Source organism: Epinephelus lanceolatus, chromosome 14 (genome assembly GCF_041903045.1).
Source record: "Epinephelus lanceolatus isolate andai-2023 chromosome 14, ASM4190304v1, whole genome shotgun sequence".
NCBI lineage: Eukaryota > Metazoa > Chordata > Actinopteri > Perciformes > Serranidae > Epinephelus > Epinephelus lanceolatus.
This window is the reverse complement of record NC_135747.1, coordinates 36,883,324-36,894,030: the sequence shown is the minus strand read 5'-3', so window position 1 is coordinate 36,894,030 and position 10,707 is coordinate 36,883,324.

Genomic DNA, 10,707 nt, shown 5'->3' with positions numbered 1-10,707 from the left:
AACATGTAGGGCTTTTATTAGATACTAAAAATAAAATCTTTATTTATTTACAAGAGGTTTCTAGTTCCATTATATTGGAGAGAGGGCAGACATCTCTGCAGCTAATATCTCCAACACTCTGCAACTCACACCAAAATAATCTAGACTGATAAAAATAGAATATAAGGGAAAAAATATACTTTTTTTTATTTTGGGGTGAACTGTCCCTTTAATTTTACAGGTCACGGGGTGTGGGGGCTTAGTGGTAGAGCAGGCGCCCCATGTATAAGGCTGTTGCCACAGCGGCCTGGGTTCAACTCCAGCCTGTGGCCCTTTGCTGCATGTCACTCCCTCTCTCTCTCTCTCCCCCTTTCACGCTTGTCCGTCCTATTGATTAAAGGCTTAAAAATGCCCCCCAAAAAAAAACAATTTTACAGGTCACGTTTTGTCCGAATGCACCTGTGTTCCTGTAGCAACATCCTGTAAAGCAACACGTTGTCAGCGAGGCGTCAATGAGTTTAGATTGACTGTGAGCTGACAGCATTTTATCAGCAGTGTCAGTTTACTCCGTTCACTATCCTGGTGTGGATCTTTTCATTATCCTGACATCCGTCCCTCTGAGTCAAACATACAAGTACACAGGCATGTGTGTGCGTGTGAGCGTGTTGTCGTCACGCAGCACAGCAATGTGCCTCCTCGCCTGTGTGCTTCAGCACTAATGTAGCAGGAAACAAGTGCAGAGCCCAAAGCTGGCAACCCAAGAACTGCATGATGAAACTAACACGAGGGGACGTGTAGTGGAGTTATGTTAGCCATGTCGGCCATTACGCCAGTGCCGGTGGGCGATGAAGGCCCATTTATGGGAACATATGAAACGTGACTGGCAGAGAGCAGCAGCTCTGGGAGGGGAGAGACAGACAGACAGACAGACAGACAGACAGGCAGACAGAGGGGGCAGCAAGGTCAGCTGAGAGCCTGGAGAAATTAGAAGCAAAGGAAAAGGATGGAAAAAAGAGAAGAGGAAGAGGGGCAGAGAAACGTGAGCTGAAACAGAATAAAACACTTGAGAAGAAGTGCCATTGAAGCATACAGTCAGGTCCATAATTATTTGGACAATGATACAGTTGTCATCATTTTGGCTCTGTACACCACCACAATGGGTTTTAAATGAAACAATGAATACGTGCTTAAAGTGCAGACTCTCAGCTTTCATTTAAGGCTTTTTTCATAAATATAGTATGAACCGTGTAGGAATTACAACCATTTCTTCACACAGTCCCCCGACTTTAAGGGCTCATAAGTATTTGGACAAACTAACATAATCATCAATTAAACAGTCAGTTTTAATACTTGGTTGCAAATCCTTTACAGTCAATGACTGCCTGAAGTGTTGGACACATAGGCATCATCAGATGCTGGGTTTCTTCCCTGGTGATGCTCTGCCAGCCCTTTACTGTAGCCGTCTGCACTTCCTGCTTGTGTTTTGGGTGTTTTGCCCTCAGTTTTGGCTTCAGCAAGAGAAACGCATGCTCAGTTGGATTCAGGTCAGATGATATGACTTGACCATTGCAGAACATTCCACTTCTTTGCCTTAAAAATGTCTTTGGTTGCTTTTGCAGTATGCTTCAGGTCAATGTCCATCTGCACTGTGAAGCATCGTCCAATGAGTTTTGAAGCATTTAGTTGAATCTGAGCAGATAATGGTGCCCCAAACACTTCAGCTTTCATCCTGATGCTCTTCTCAGCAGTCACATCATCAATAAATACAAGAGAACCAGTTCCACTGGCAGCCATACATGGCCATGACATAACAGTACCTCCACCATGCTTCACTGATGAGGTGGTGTGCTTTGGATCATGAGCAGTTCCTTCCCTTCTTCCTTCTCTTGTCTTCCCATCATTCTGGTAGTTGATCTTTGTTTTATCTGTCCATAGTATGCTGTTCCACAACTGTACAGGCTTTTTAGATGATTTTTGACAAACTCTAATCTGGCCTTCCATTTTTAAGGCTAACCAATGGTTTGCATCTTGTGATAAACCCTCTGTATTTATTCTAGTGAAGTCTTGTCTTGCTGACAAGAGCAGCAGGATGAAAGCTGAAGTGTTTGGGGCACCATTATCTGCTCAGATTCAACCAAATGCTTCAAAACTCATTGGACGATGCTTCACAGTGCAGTTGGACATTGACCTGAAGCATATTGCAAAAGCAACCAAAGACATTTTTAAGGCAAAGAAGTGGAATGTTCTGCAATGGTCAAGTCATATCATCTGACCTGAATCCAACTGAGCATGCGTTTCTCTTGCTGAAGCCAAAACTGAGGGCAAAACACCCAAAACACAAGCAGGAAGTGCAGACGGCTGCAGTAAAGGGCTGGCAGAGCATCACCAGGGAAGAAACCCAGCATCTGATGATGCCTATGTGTCCAACACTTCAGGCAGTCATTGACTGTAAAGGATTTGCAACCAAGTATTAAAACTGACTGTTTAATTGATGATTATGTTAGTTTGTCCAAATACTTATGAGCCCTTAAAGTCGGGGGACTGTGTGAAGAAATGGTTGTAATTCCTACACGGTTCATACAACATTTTTGAAAAAAGCCTTAAATGAAAGCTGAGAGTCTGCACTTTAAGCACGTATTCATTGTTTCATTTAAAACCCATTGTGGTGGTGTACAGAGCCAAAATGATGACAACTGTATCATTGTCCAATTAATTATGGACCTGACTGTATATGAAATCCCCTTATTGAATACACTATTGATAATAGAGATACTGCACATGTTCAGCTGCTGCCAACACACTTAAACCACCTTGAGTTATATATGAAAAGACCAGAGGACGTCTAGGATCTGTGCCTCCAAGCTGATGAGTTAGTTTTATAGGTTTCTCGTACCTTCTCTGAACCGGGGATGACCACATCCTGATATACTGTGCACCTTATGACTGATGTTATCTCTCTCAGTGACAGATGACCAGCTCCAAACCGTAGTTGGGAACACACTGGCTTATTAAAATTAATTCTAGCTTCTAACTAACTAGCTTCTAGTGGTCTGGACCACTCTGCAGAAGGAAGGATGGCGAGGCGTTCAGGTGCTGTTCACCAACAATAGCTTTATTGCAGTCTTCACCACAAAACAATAAACATGGCCTTGTCATGAGGCTGAACAGGAGCCCTGAGCTTATCTAGACACTTAATTCTGCTGCTATCATCACTATTTCTTGCACGCGTCTTCACTGTGACACCCCAAGAAAGCTGCTTCCCTCCACGTCACACCGTCACAGGTTGCCCACAAGACCACCGTCCTTAAAGGGGAAAAAGGGTGAGCCGGTAACACTGGGATGAGCAACTGAAAGTGTGAAGTCTACTGTTCATCAGTAGTTTGATAAACGTAATGCAATTTGTTCTCAGCTTTCTCACACAAAAGAGATGTTTTTCTCAGTGAGATTTGCTGAGTAAAGTAGACTTTAAGGAAACTGTAGCTGAGTTTTATTTTTGTTGCTTCAGCCATCAGTTCCATCAGTTACGATGACACTGTTGTGGCCAAAATAATCTGGGAGGGTAACTACCTTGCTGAAAATAAAATAAAAGAAAAAGAAAAGCAAATGGTATATCAGTGCTGTTGTCTGCAAGTGGCCAATGATGTCCAACCCACCAAATCATAAAGAATGCAGCAGTGAGTCAGGGACTTTACATTTGTAATGAAAACTAGAAATGCATGGTACTCTGAATCAAAACCAAGGTTATTCTAGTTAACTTAAACTAAAAACTAAAACTTGGTGTGAAAAACATTTTAATTAACTGAAATTAAAAAATGAAAACTAGACTTTAACCCTTTGAAACTGCCAAACGTCCTTCACAAGTATTTAAACCTTTGAATCCTGTGCAAATTATTTTGATTTCTTTCAAAAACAAGGGGAAAAAGCAATGAGCAACTTGGCAAGAAATGCTCTGCAAACTGCAAGAAGTTAGTAGCTTTGTAAATTATTTTTATAAAGATATGGAAAAATTTGCAAAAAGCTGTTTTTACAATTATCATAAATATATATCCAAAATTATGTTATAAATTTGTCATTACTTTTAGGTTTGTTTTTTCACCTTTTTTTCTTTTGCTCAATTTCAGGTAATTTTTTTGCAACTATTTTCTCAAATTTCTTGCTATTTTTTTGGGCCATTTCATTTTTTAAGAAATCAAGCCACTTTGCTCAGGTGCCAATGGGTTAAGGAGGAAAAATGAAAACTTACTGAAAATATATTGAGTACTTACAAAACTAACTAAAATACTTTTTTTTTTTTTAAATGTAAATGTCTTTAGTTTTAGTCTTTGTCAATTAGTTCACCTTTGTCAACACAAGCCTGAGGAGGCATTGGTACATATGTTTATTGAGACTGGGATGTCTACATGACTGTGAGTCAACTGCCTTCGCAAAGTGCTGTGTTTGAATTGCAATATTATGAACCTCTTAAATGATGCCCCTGACAAATAACCCCCATGTTATAATTTGAAGAAAAAAAAAACTTAAACTAATACTGAAACTTAAAAAAAAATTAAACTGAGACTAAACATTCTGATACTAATTAAAAAAAGAAACCAAAACTAAACATTGTTAATGAATAAAACTAAACTGAAACAAGCAAACACAGTCTGGAAACTAACTGAAACTAAACTGAACTGGAAACTAAACTAAACTAAAAATGAACTTAAAATAAAAACTAATGGGATGACTTTAGGACAACAGGTAGAGTGTATGCCCCATGTAGGCTGAGTCCTTCGCAGTGGCATGGGTTCAATTCCAATTTGAGCCTGTTTGCTTTCTCACCCTTACCTACCACTCTCTCATCCTTGATCCTTGCCTCCAGCCTCCTTCTCCATAGAGGGTAACGCTCTTTGTAGCTCATGGTGTTCATCTTGTAGCCAAGCATCTCTAGGATCACTGTTGCTGTGGTGTAAATCAGCTGATTGGTCTCCGTTATGGTCCTGTAGTGGGGATAATACGTAGTACTGCATTCACAACATGTAGCAGACTTTCAGAGGGTACTGTGTCCCTTAGCCATGGTAATCAACTTTGGGGGTGCCAGGTTTCCAGCTCACTCATAATTTTCAGTCTCAGGTCGTTTGTCCTTGCTGTGTCCTAAGGCTTGTTGGGGATTGGTACCCAACTTCAGAGTGTGGGGATGATGATGACATCCCCACTTTAACCTGTCGTCCTGGCTCACCCTTACTGTAGCATGTTTGTTGTACCTCATCGAGCTCTAGTTGTGATAGCAGTTGCCTCTTAAGTCAATACTGGAACACTGGGCTAGGAGCTGTTTCTTTGTCAGCACTGATATTGGTTGCATGTAGCCCCTCTCGTTGCGGTTACTTATATAGTGGCACCCCGACAGCGCCATATTCCCTGCTCTGGCCCATCTATGTCCATTTCTCATCAGGCTGCCCTGGTTCCCCAACACCTGACATGAACCGTGTTGACCCAGCGATATCTGAGCCGTATGACTCTTGTGCTTGCGGTTTCACTCATCCTGAGGTACGCTGGCACTATTAAGGACCTTGCCTAAGGGTCCAGACTGGATATATGTCCCCCCGCCCTGACCAGGAATCAGAACTCTGAATCAAGACTCTGTGTTTTCTTTCTTTAACTTTTCTCATGACATAATTTGTGTCAGTCTTGTAAAACTTACTCACAGGAGACAGACGTCCATGATTTAGCTCTGTGGTTTTCTCTGAAAATGATGTCATACTTTAATGATTTTTTTAAAAAGACAAATTGGGGGAAAGAAGAGTAAAAAAGAGAGGAAAACAAGCTGTCACGTTCACACTCTCTGCTGACTGATCCAAGCTCGTGACATCTATACATTGCCACACTACACACAGATGCTTTACATGCTGTACATTCCTCTGTAACTACTGGGAGCAGCTTGTCTTGTGTTGTGGTGCACTGGAAAGAGTTCATTCACTGAGAGGAAGAGATGAGTGAGAGGTTGTAAGATGAATGAAAAATATGAAAAATATGTTGTTTATCAAATGCATAAATTTTGCATCCAGTCATTGTGCATATTTCCCGCCACAGCTGCATTATTAATCAAGGCCTTTTAAAATAATTCCACCTTAAAAACGCTACCACTCTTCACAGTCCTCTCTGAACACTTTCATGCTGCCCAGGCCGTAGCTGCCGTCCGGCCCCGGGAGAGGAGCCGACACTATTTACAATTGGGTCACTGCAAATCTAACATCTCAGGAAGTCACTGTGTCAGCCACTTCCTCCAGCCACCCCCAGATTACAGGGCCGTGAGTGCACTCATGGCGCGGCGCCACACTTCACCACCACATTAGCCTTTCGTCACTTCCGAGACATTCACCCAGGTGTTTCTCTGCGGTCACTGTTACGGTTTATTGTGGCTCTGACCGACAAGGGGGCGGCACGGCTCTCTGTTTGGGGTGTAATTATGGCTGTTGGTTTGGCAGCTGATGGCGTTGCTGTCATTGTCTGTCTGCAGTGACGCACAGAGTGAGCGAGAGACAGAGAAACAGAGAGGGAGAAGGAAGGAGGGCGATAATAAAGACTCACTGTCTGCCAAAGAGAAGAAGGGAGAGGAAGAGGAGAGCTGAAAAACAAAAGAACAACAGAATTCCACTTATGTAGCGGAGCAGATGTGTGTGTGTTTGTGTGTGTGTGTGTGTGTGTGTGTGTGTGTGTGTGTCCTCTCCCTCAGGGCTCTAGGTGCACCTCTGTTAAATCTGTTTTTTGGGAAATAATCTGACAAAAATATCAAAGAAAGTAAGAAATTAATCATGTAATTGAACAGTTTTTATAGTTTATTTATAGATTTTATAGCTTATGTAGAAAAAGTATATAATTTTGATTTATTTTTAAATCAATAATATTCTTATCTTTGAACACAGGTGTATTTCCAAGGCGGTAATATGAATCAAGGGCAGAAGGGCCTGCTCTCTCTACGGGCCCCTCCATCCCTGAGGGGCCCCAGTGCACTTGCACTGTCTATATTTACACCCCTGTCCTACACAGAAACATCCAACCCATTCTCATTCCAAGGTCGTCAAATACCAACACTTTGTCACGTCCCCTCGCTGTCTGACACGTCCATATGAGATGCACAGTTGTCTCCCGGGTGAAACGCATTGTAACATGTGATTAATGTTGCGAAATGCTTGCAGTTATGAGGCTTTTCCAGATCGTCGCACGGTAACTCACCGCCTCCAGTCATTTCAGGAGGAGGCGGACATGAAGTATTTTCTAAAACAACAGTATGGGTATGAAGCAGTTACGGCCCATGTAAACATGCAGAAATTTTGCTCTGCTGCACAGAGTTCACCTCGTTCAACTTCTGGCAGTTGCCCCTGGCTTTGGTTGATCAGAGGAGGAGCCAGAGTTACGGCACCACCAACTTATGAAGGACAAACAGAAGAAAAACTGTCCCTGGGATGTAACTTCCACCAGACTTCAGAGGACTGGTAAATTGTCTAAATGTGTAGAAATCTTTGGTAATTTCAAGGATTTCTGTTGTCTTGCTACAAGCTATCTTGCACTTCTGCCAGTGTTCACCAAAGCACCTGAGTTTCATCGCAGCCACGGACCATAGCGGCAGGAGGAACACGCAGGTAGTCAGTTGTCAGGATGGTTGCCATGCAGTAGTGTGACAGCAGATTTTGGTTTAAGCAACAGAACTACTTCATTAGGTTAAGAACAAGGATCACAGTTTGGGTTCAAATAGAAATGTTTGTTATGGGATTAGGATTGGGCGTAAAGAAAGGTGACGTAAATATGTCACATGACTTGACTATGTGAAGTACATACATAACTTACATAACATTACATTAGAATAAGTCCACTTTTGGTTTCACATGGAATAGGAGCAGTGAGGGTGAAAGTCCTGTGTTTGTTTGACCAGAAGCTGACTCCAGAGCACTCACACCAACATCAACATTCAGTTATTCTTTTAAACATTTTCTCTGCCATTTTTACCTCAAAATAACAAGTCTGCCACAAACACTTTGTGAAATTGACTCAGTGCTGGTAAATGTTTTGGATAACAACCACAACCAAACAGTATTTGTCACCATGAAGTTCGGTAGAAAACTCTGTGATATCATTTGGGGGAAAACTGAGTTATTAATCTATGACAGTAAAGGATCAGTATCAAGAAGCCTCTTTCACAATTCGCACTGCTCACCATGAATTTCATACTGTTTGCATAGAAGTCAGAGAAGACAGGGCTTTAATACTTTGGACTTGCTGCTCGTACACGTCGCCAACTTTCCTTTCATTTGTCTCCTGAGTCCTGGCTGAGGCAGTCACACTCCTGCCTCTGGACTAGGTGTGTGTGTGTGTGTGTGTGTGTGTGTGTGTGTGTGTGTGTGTGTCGCTGTACAGTGTGTGTCAGTGTTTACTGTAAATCCCCGGCTATTCAAAACAGCATGTTTGATGATTAATAGGGTATCTGTGCTTATATTTCACAGCAAAGCAGATCTTAAGTGACAAATTGTGGTTTTAACAGCCTCCTCCAGAGAACCCATCAAGCTCCTGACATTTCCAGGCAGCGCTTTGAAGCAACTCACCACTTCACAGGGAAAGAAGTGGAACCTGCTGATTCCTGCCAACAAGCCCAGGTGTATGTCTTGTGCCCCAGTTCCCAAGAGAAGCAGGTGAACTTGACTCTGGACTGTAATGAGTGAGTATTTATGTGTCTTTTTTTTTTGTAGCCAGCATTTCCTGGTGGTGAAAGCACTGGTGCCCAATTTTGAAATCCACTGATCAAAGGCCGACAGCTCCAGCACAAACTGGACAGGGTTGAGATACTTCTTTATCTGATAATTGGCATTCTTGTCACTTAACACAAATATTAGTTTCACCATCTTGAAAAAAAATTAGAACAATATTTGGACAGTTGAGAATTAAGCCTAAAAATCTGGCCAAAATTTGCACACTAATTATATTCCAGTGCAAGTACATACATAAATTACATCTGTGATCCAAAACACTTTGTGGGATTTAAAATATATTTATTTGGTATTAGAAGAAAAGGGAAATACCAACATGAACTTATCCCTCCTTGTCATATTTTGGCACATGGGCAGAAGCCCTCGGTTTTATTAGAATAATACCAGGGGCAGCCTTTGTGTTTTCTCTTGATGCAAAAGGGGTCAGTGGTTAGGTTTAATTGGGATTTATACTTCTGCGTTGAATCGCCATCGCGTAGGTTCTGTGTTGACGCCGTAGCGTCAACACAGAACACAGAACACAGAATCATTTTAATACCCTTTAATTAGGCAACATTTATATGAAAGCTGAGCATGAGCATGAAGATCCCGAGTCACAGGGTTTTTCAACATAAATCATGTACATAAAATAAAGTCACGCCTCAGCAAAACAACACAGTGATACTTCAGCACACGGTGCAAAGAAGACCTGACTCTTGCTCTTTCTTCTGCCAAAGTTTTTCTGTTGTAAATTCCAGTTGAGTCACCCGAGCATATGTTCCTCCATCTGATTCATGCATTGATAAAGAAGGTGGGAGGGAGAGCGGCTCCTCAGTGTAAGCCAGAGACCTGATGGTGGAGTGCGTTCCAGCCAAATCACTTCTCCGCACAGATGTCACTTCTTGACAAACAGAGATCTGTCAGCGGTACGTTTCCGTCAGATGGCACAGATAGACTTTCTGCTCTACAGAGAAGAGAGAATAAATGTTTTTCTTTTGTGTCTCGAAGTGAAGATAATCATTCCTGCTGCGTCCATTAGGAGATTTTTAGAGCTTTTTGTTGTCTTTTGGAAATCCATCAGTTAATCATATATTTGTCATAGAAAGTCATACAAGGTACAATTCCAGTGAAATGTGAACCCATCAGCTCCTTCAACTTCTGCATTGTAATTTAGTCTTTTATTGCCTCTTCTTACAATGAAGGCTGCTTTATAATTGTCCATGTTTCCAGACTGGCTGCAGTGTTTTGGATGGTTCTGGTAATCCATGGTTTCTGGTCATGAAATGATACAGCTGTAGTTTTGGGTGCAGTTGCTTCTGTTGATTTACAGATTAAATCCACCACAAACTCAGTGAAATTCACTGATGTCATCAGTAACATCAATGATGATGTCCTGCAATAAATTTGCATTTCCTAGGATAGCAATTACTCTGCCTTACTCTGCCTCCGGTTGGCTTACCTTGACATTCTTTCCCTAACCATAACTGGTCTTACTCCCCTCGCCTAAACCTGACCAATCCAACCAATGAAGGCAACAAGTATTTGCCAGTGACAGGGACAGTAGGGCAGGTCATTCCTTTGCTATCCTAGGAAAATCCCAGAACATCCTCCAGACTCTGACTGGCTCCATCTCTTGCTTCAGTGGGGACAAAGTGGGGCCAGTAGCTCACCTGGTAGGCCAGGCACCCCATATACAACAGCTATGTCTTTGCTGCAGTGGTCTTGGTTTCAGTTACGATCTTTGGCCCTTTGCTGCATGTTGTCCCCTTTCCCAACCCCTTTATGCTCATCCTGACCTATCTAATAGGGGCAAAAAAGCCAGAAAAATCATCTTTAGAAAAAAAAAAAAAAAAAGATTGCCGCATGGTCGTTCCTCCTAAATGTGGGCAGCGGCCCCAGCAGCGATCGAGGCTGTCCACTTCCCTTGTGGCACAGGGCGAGCAGGAAAGAGACAAGACCTCACATTTCCACTGTCACATCAGTACGTGTTCACCACAGAGCACATGCCTCCTTC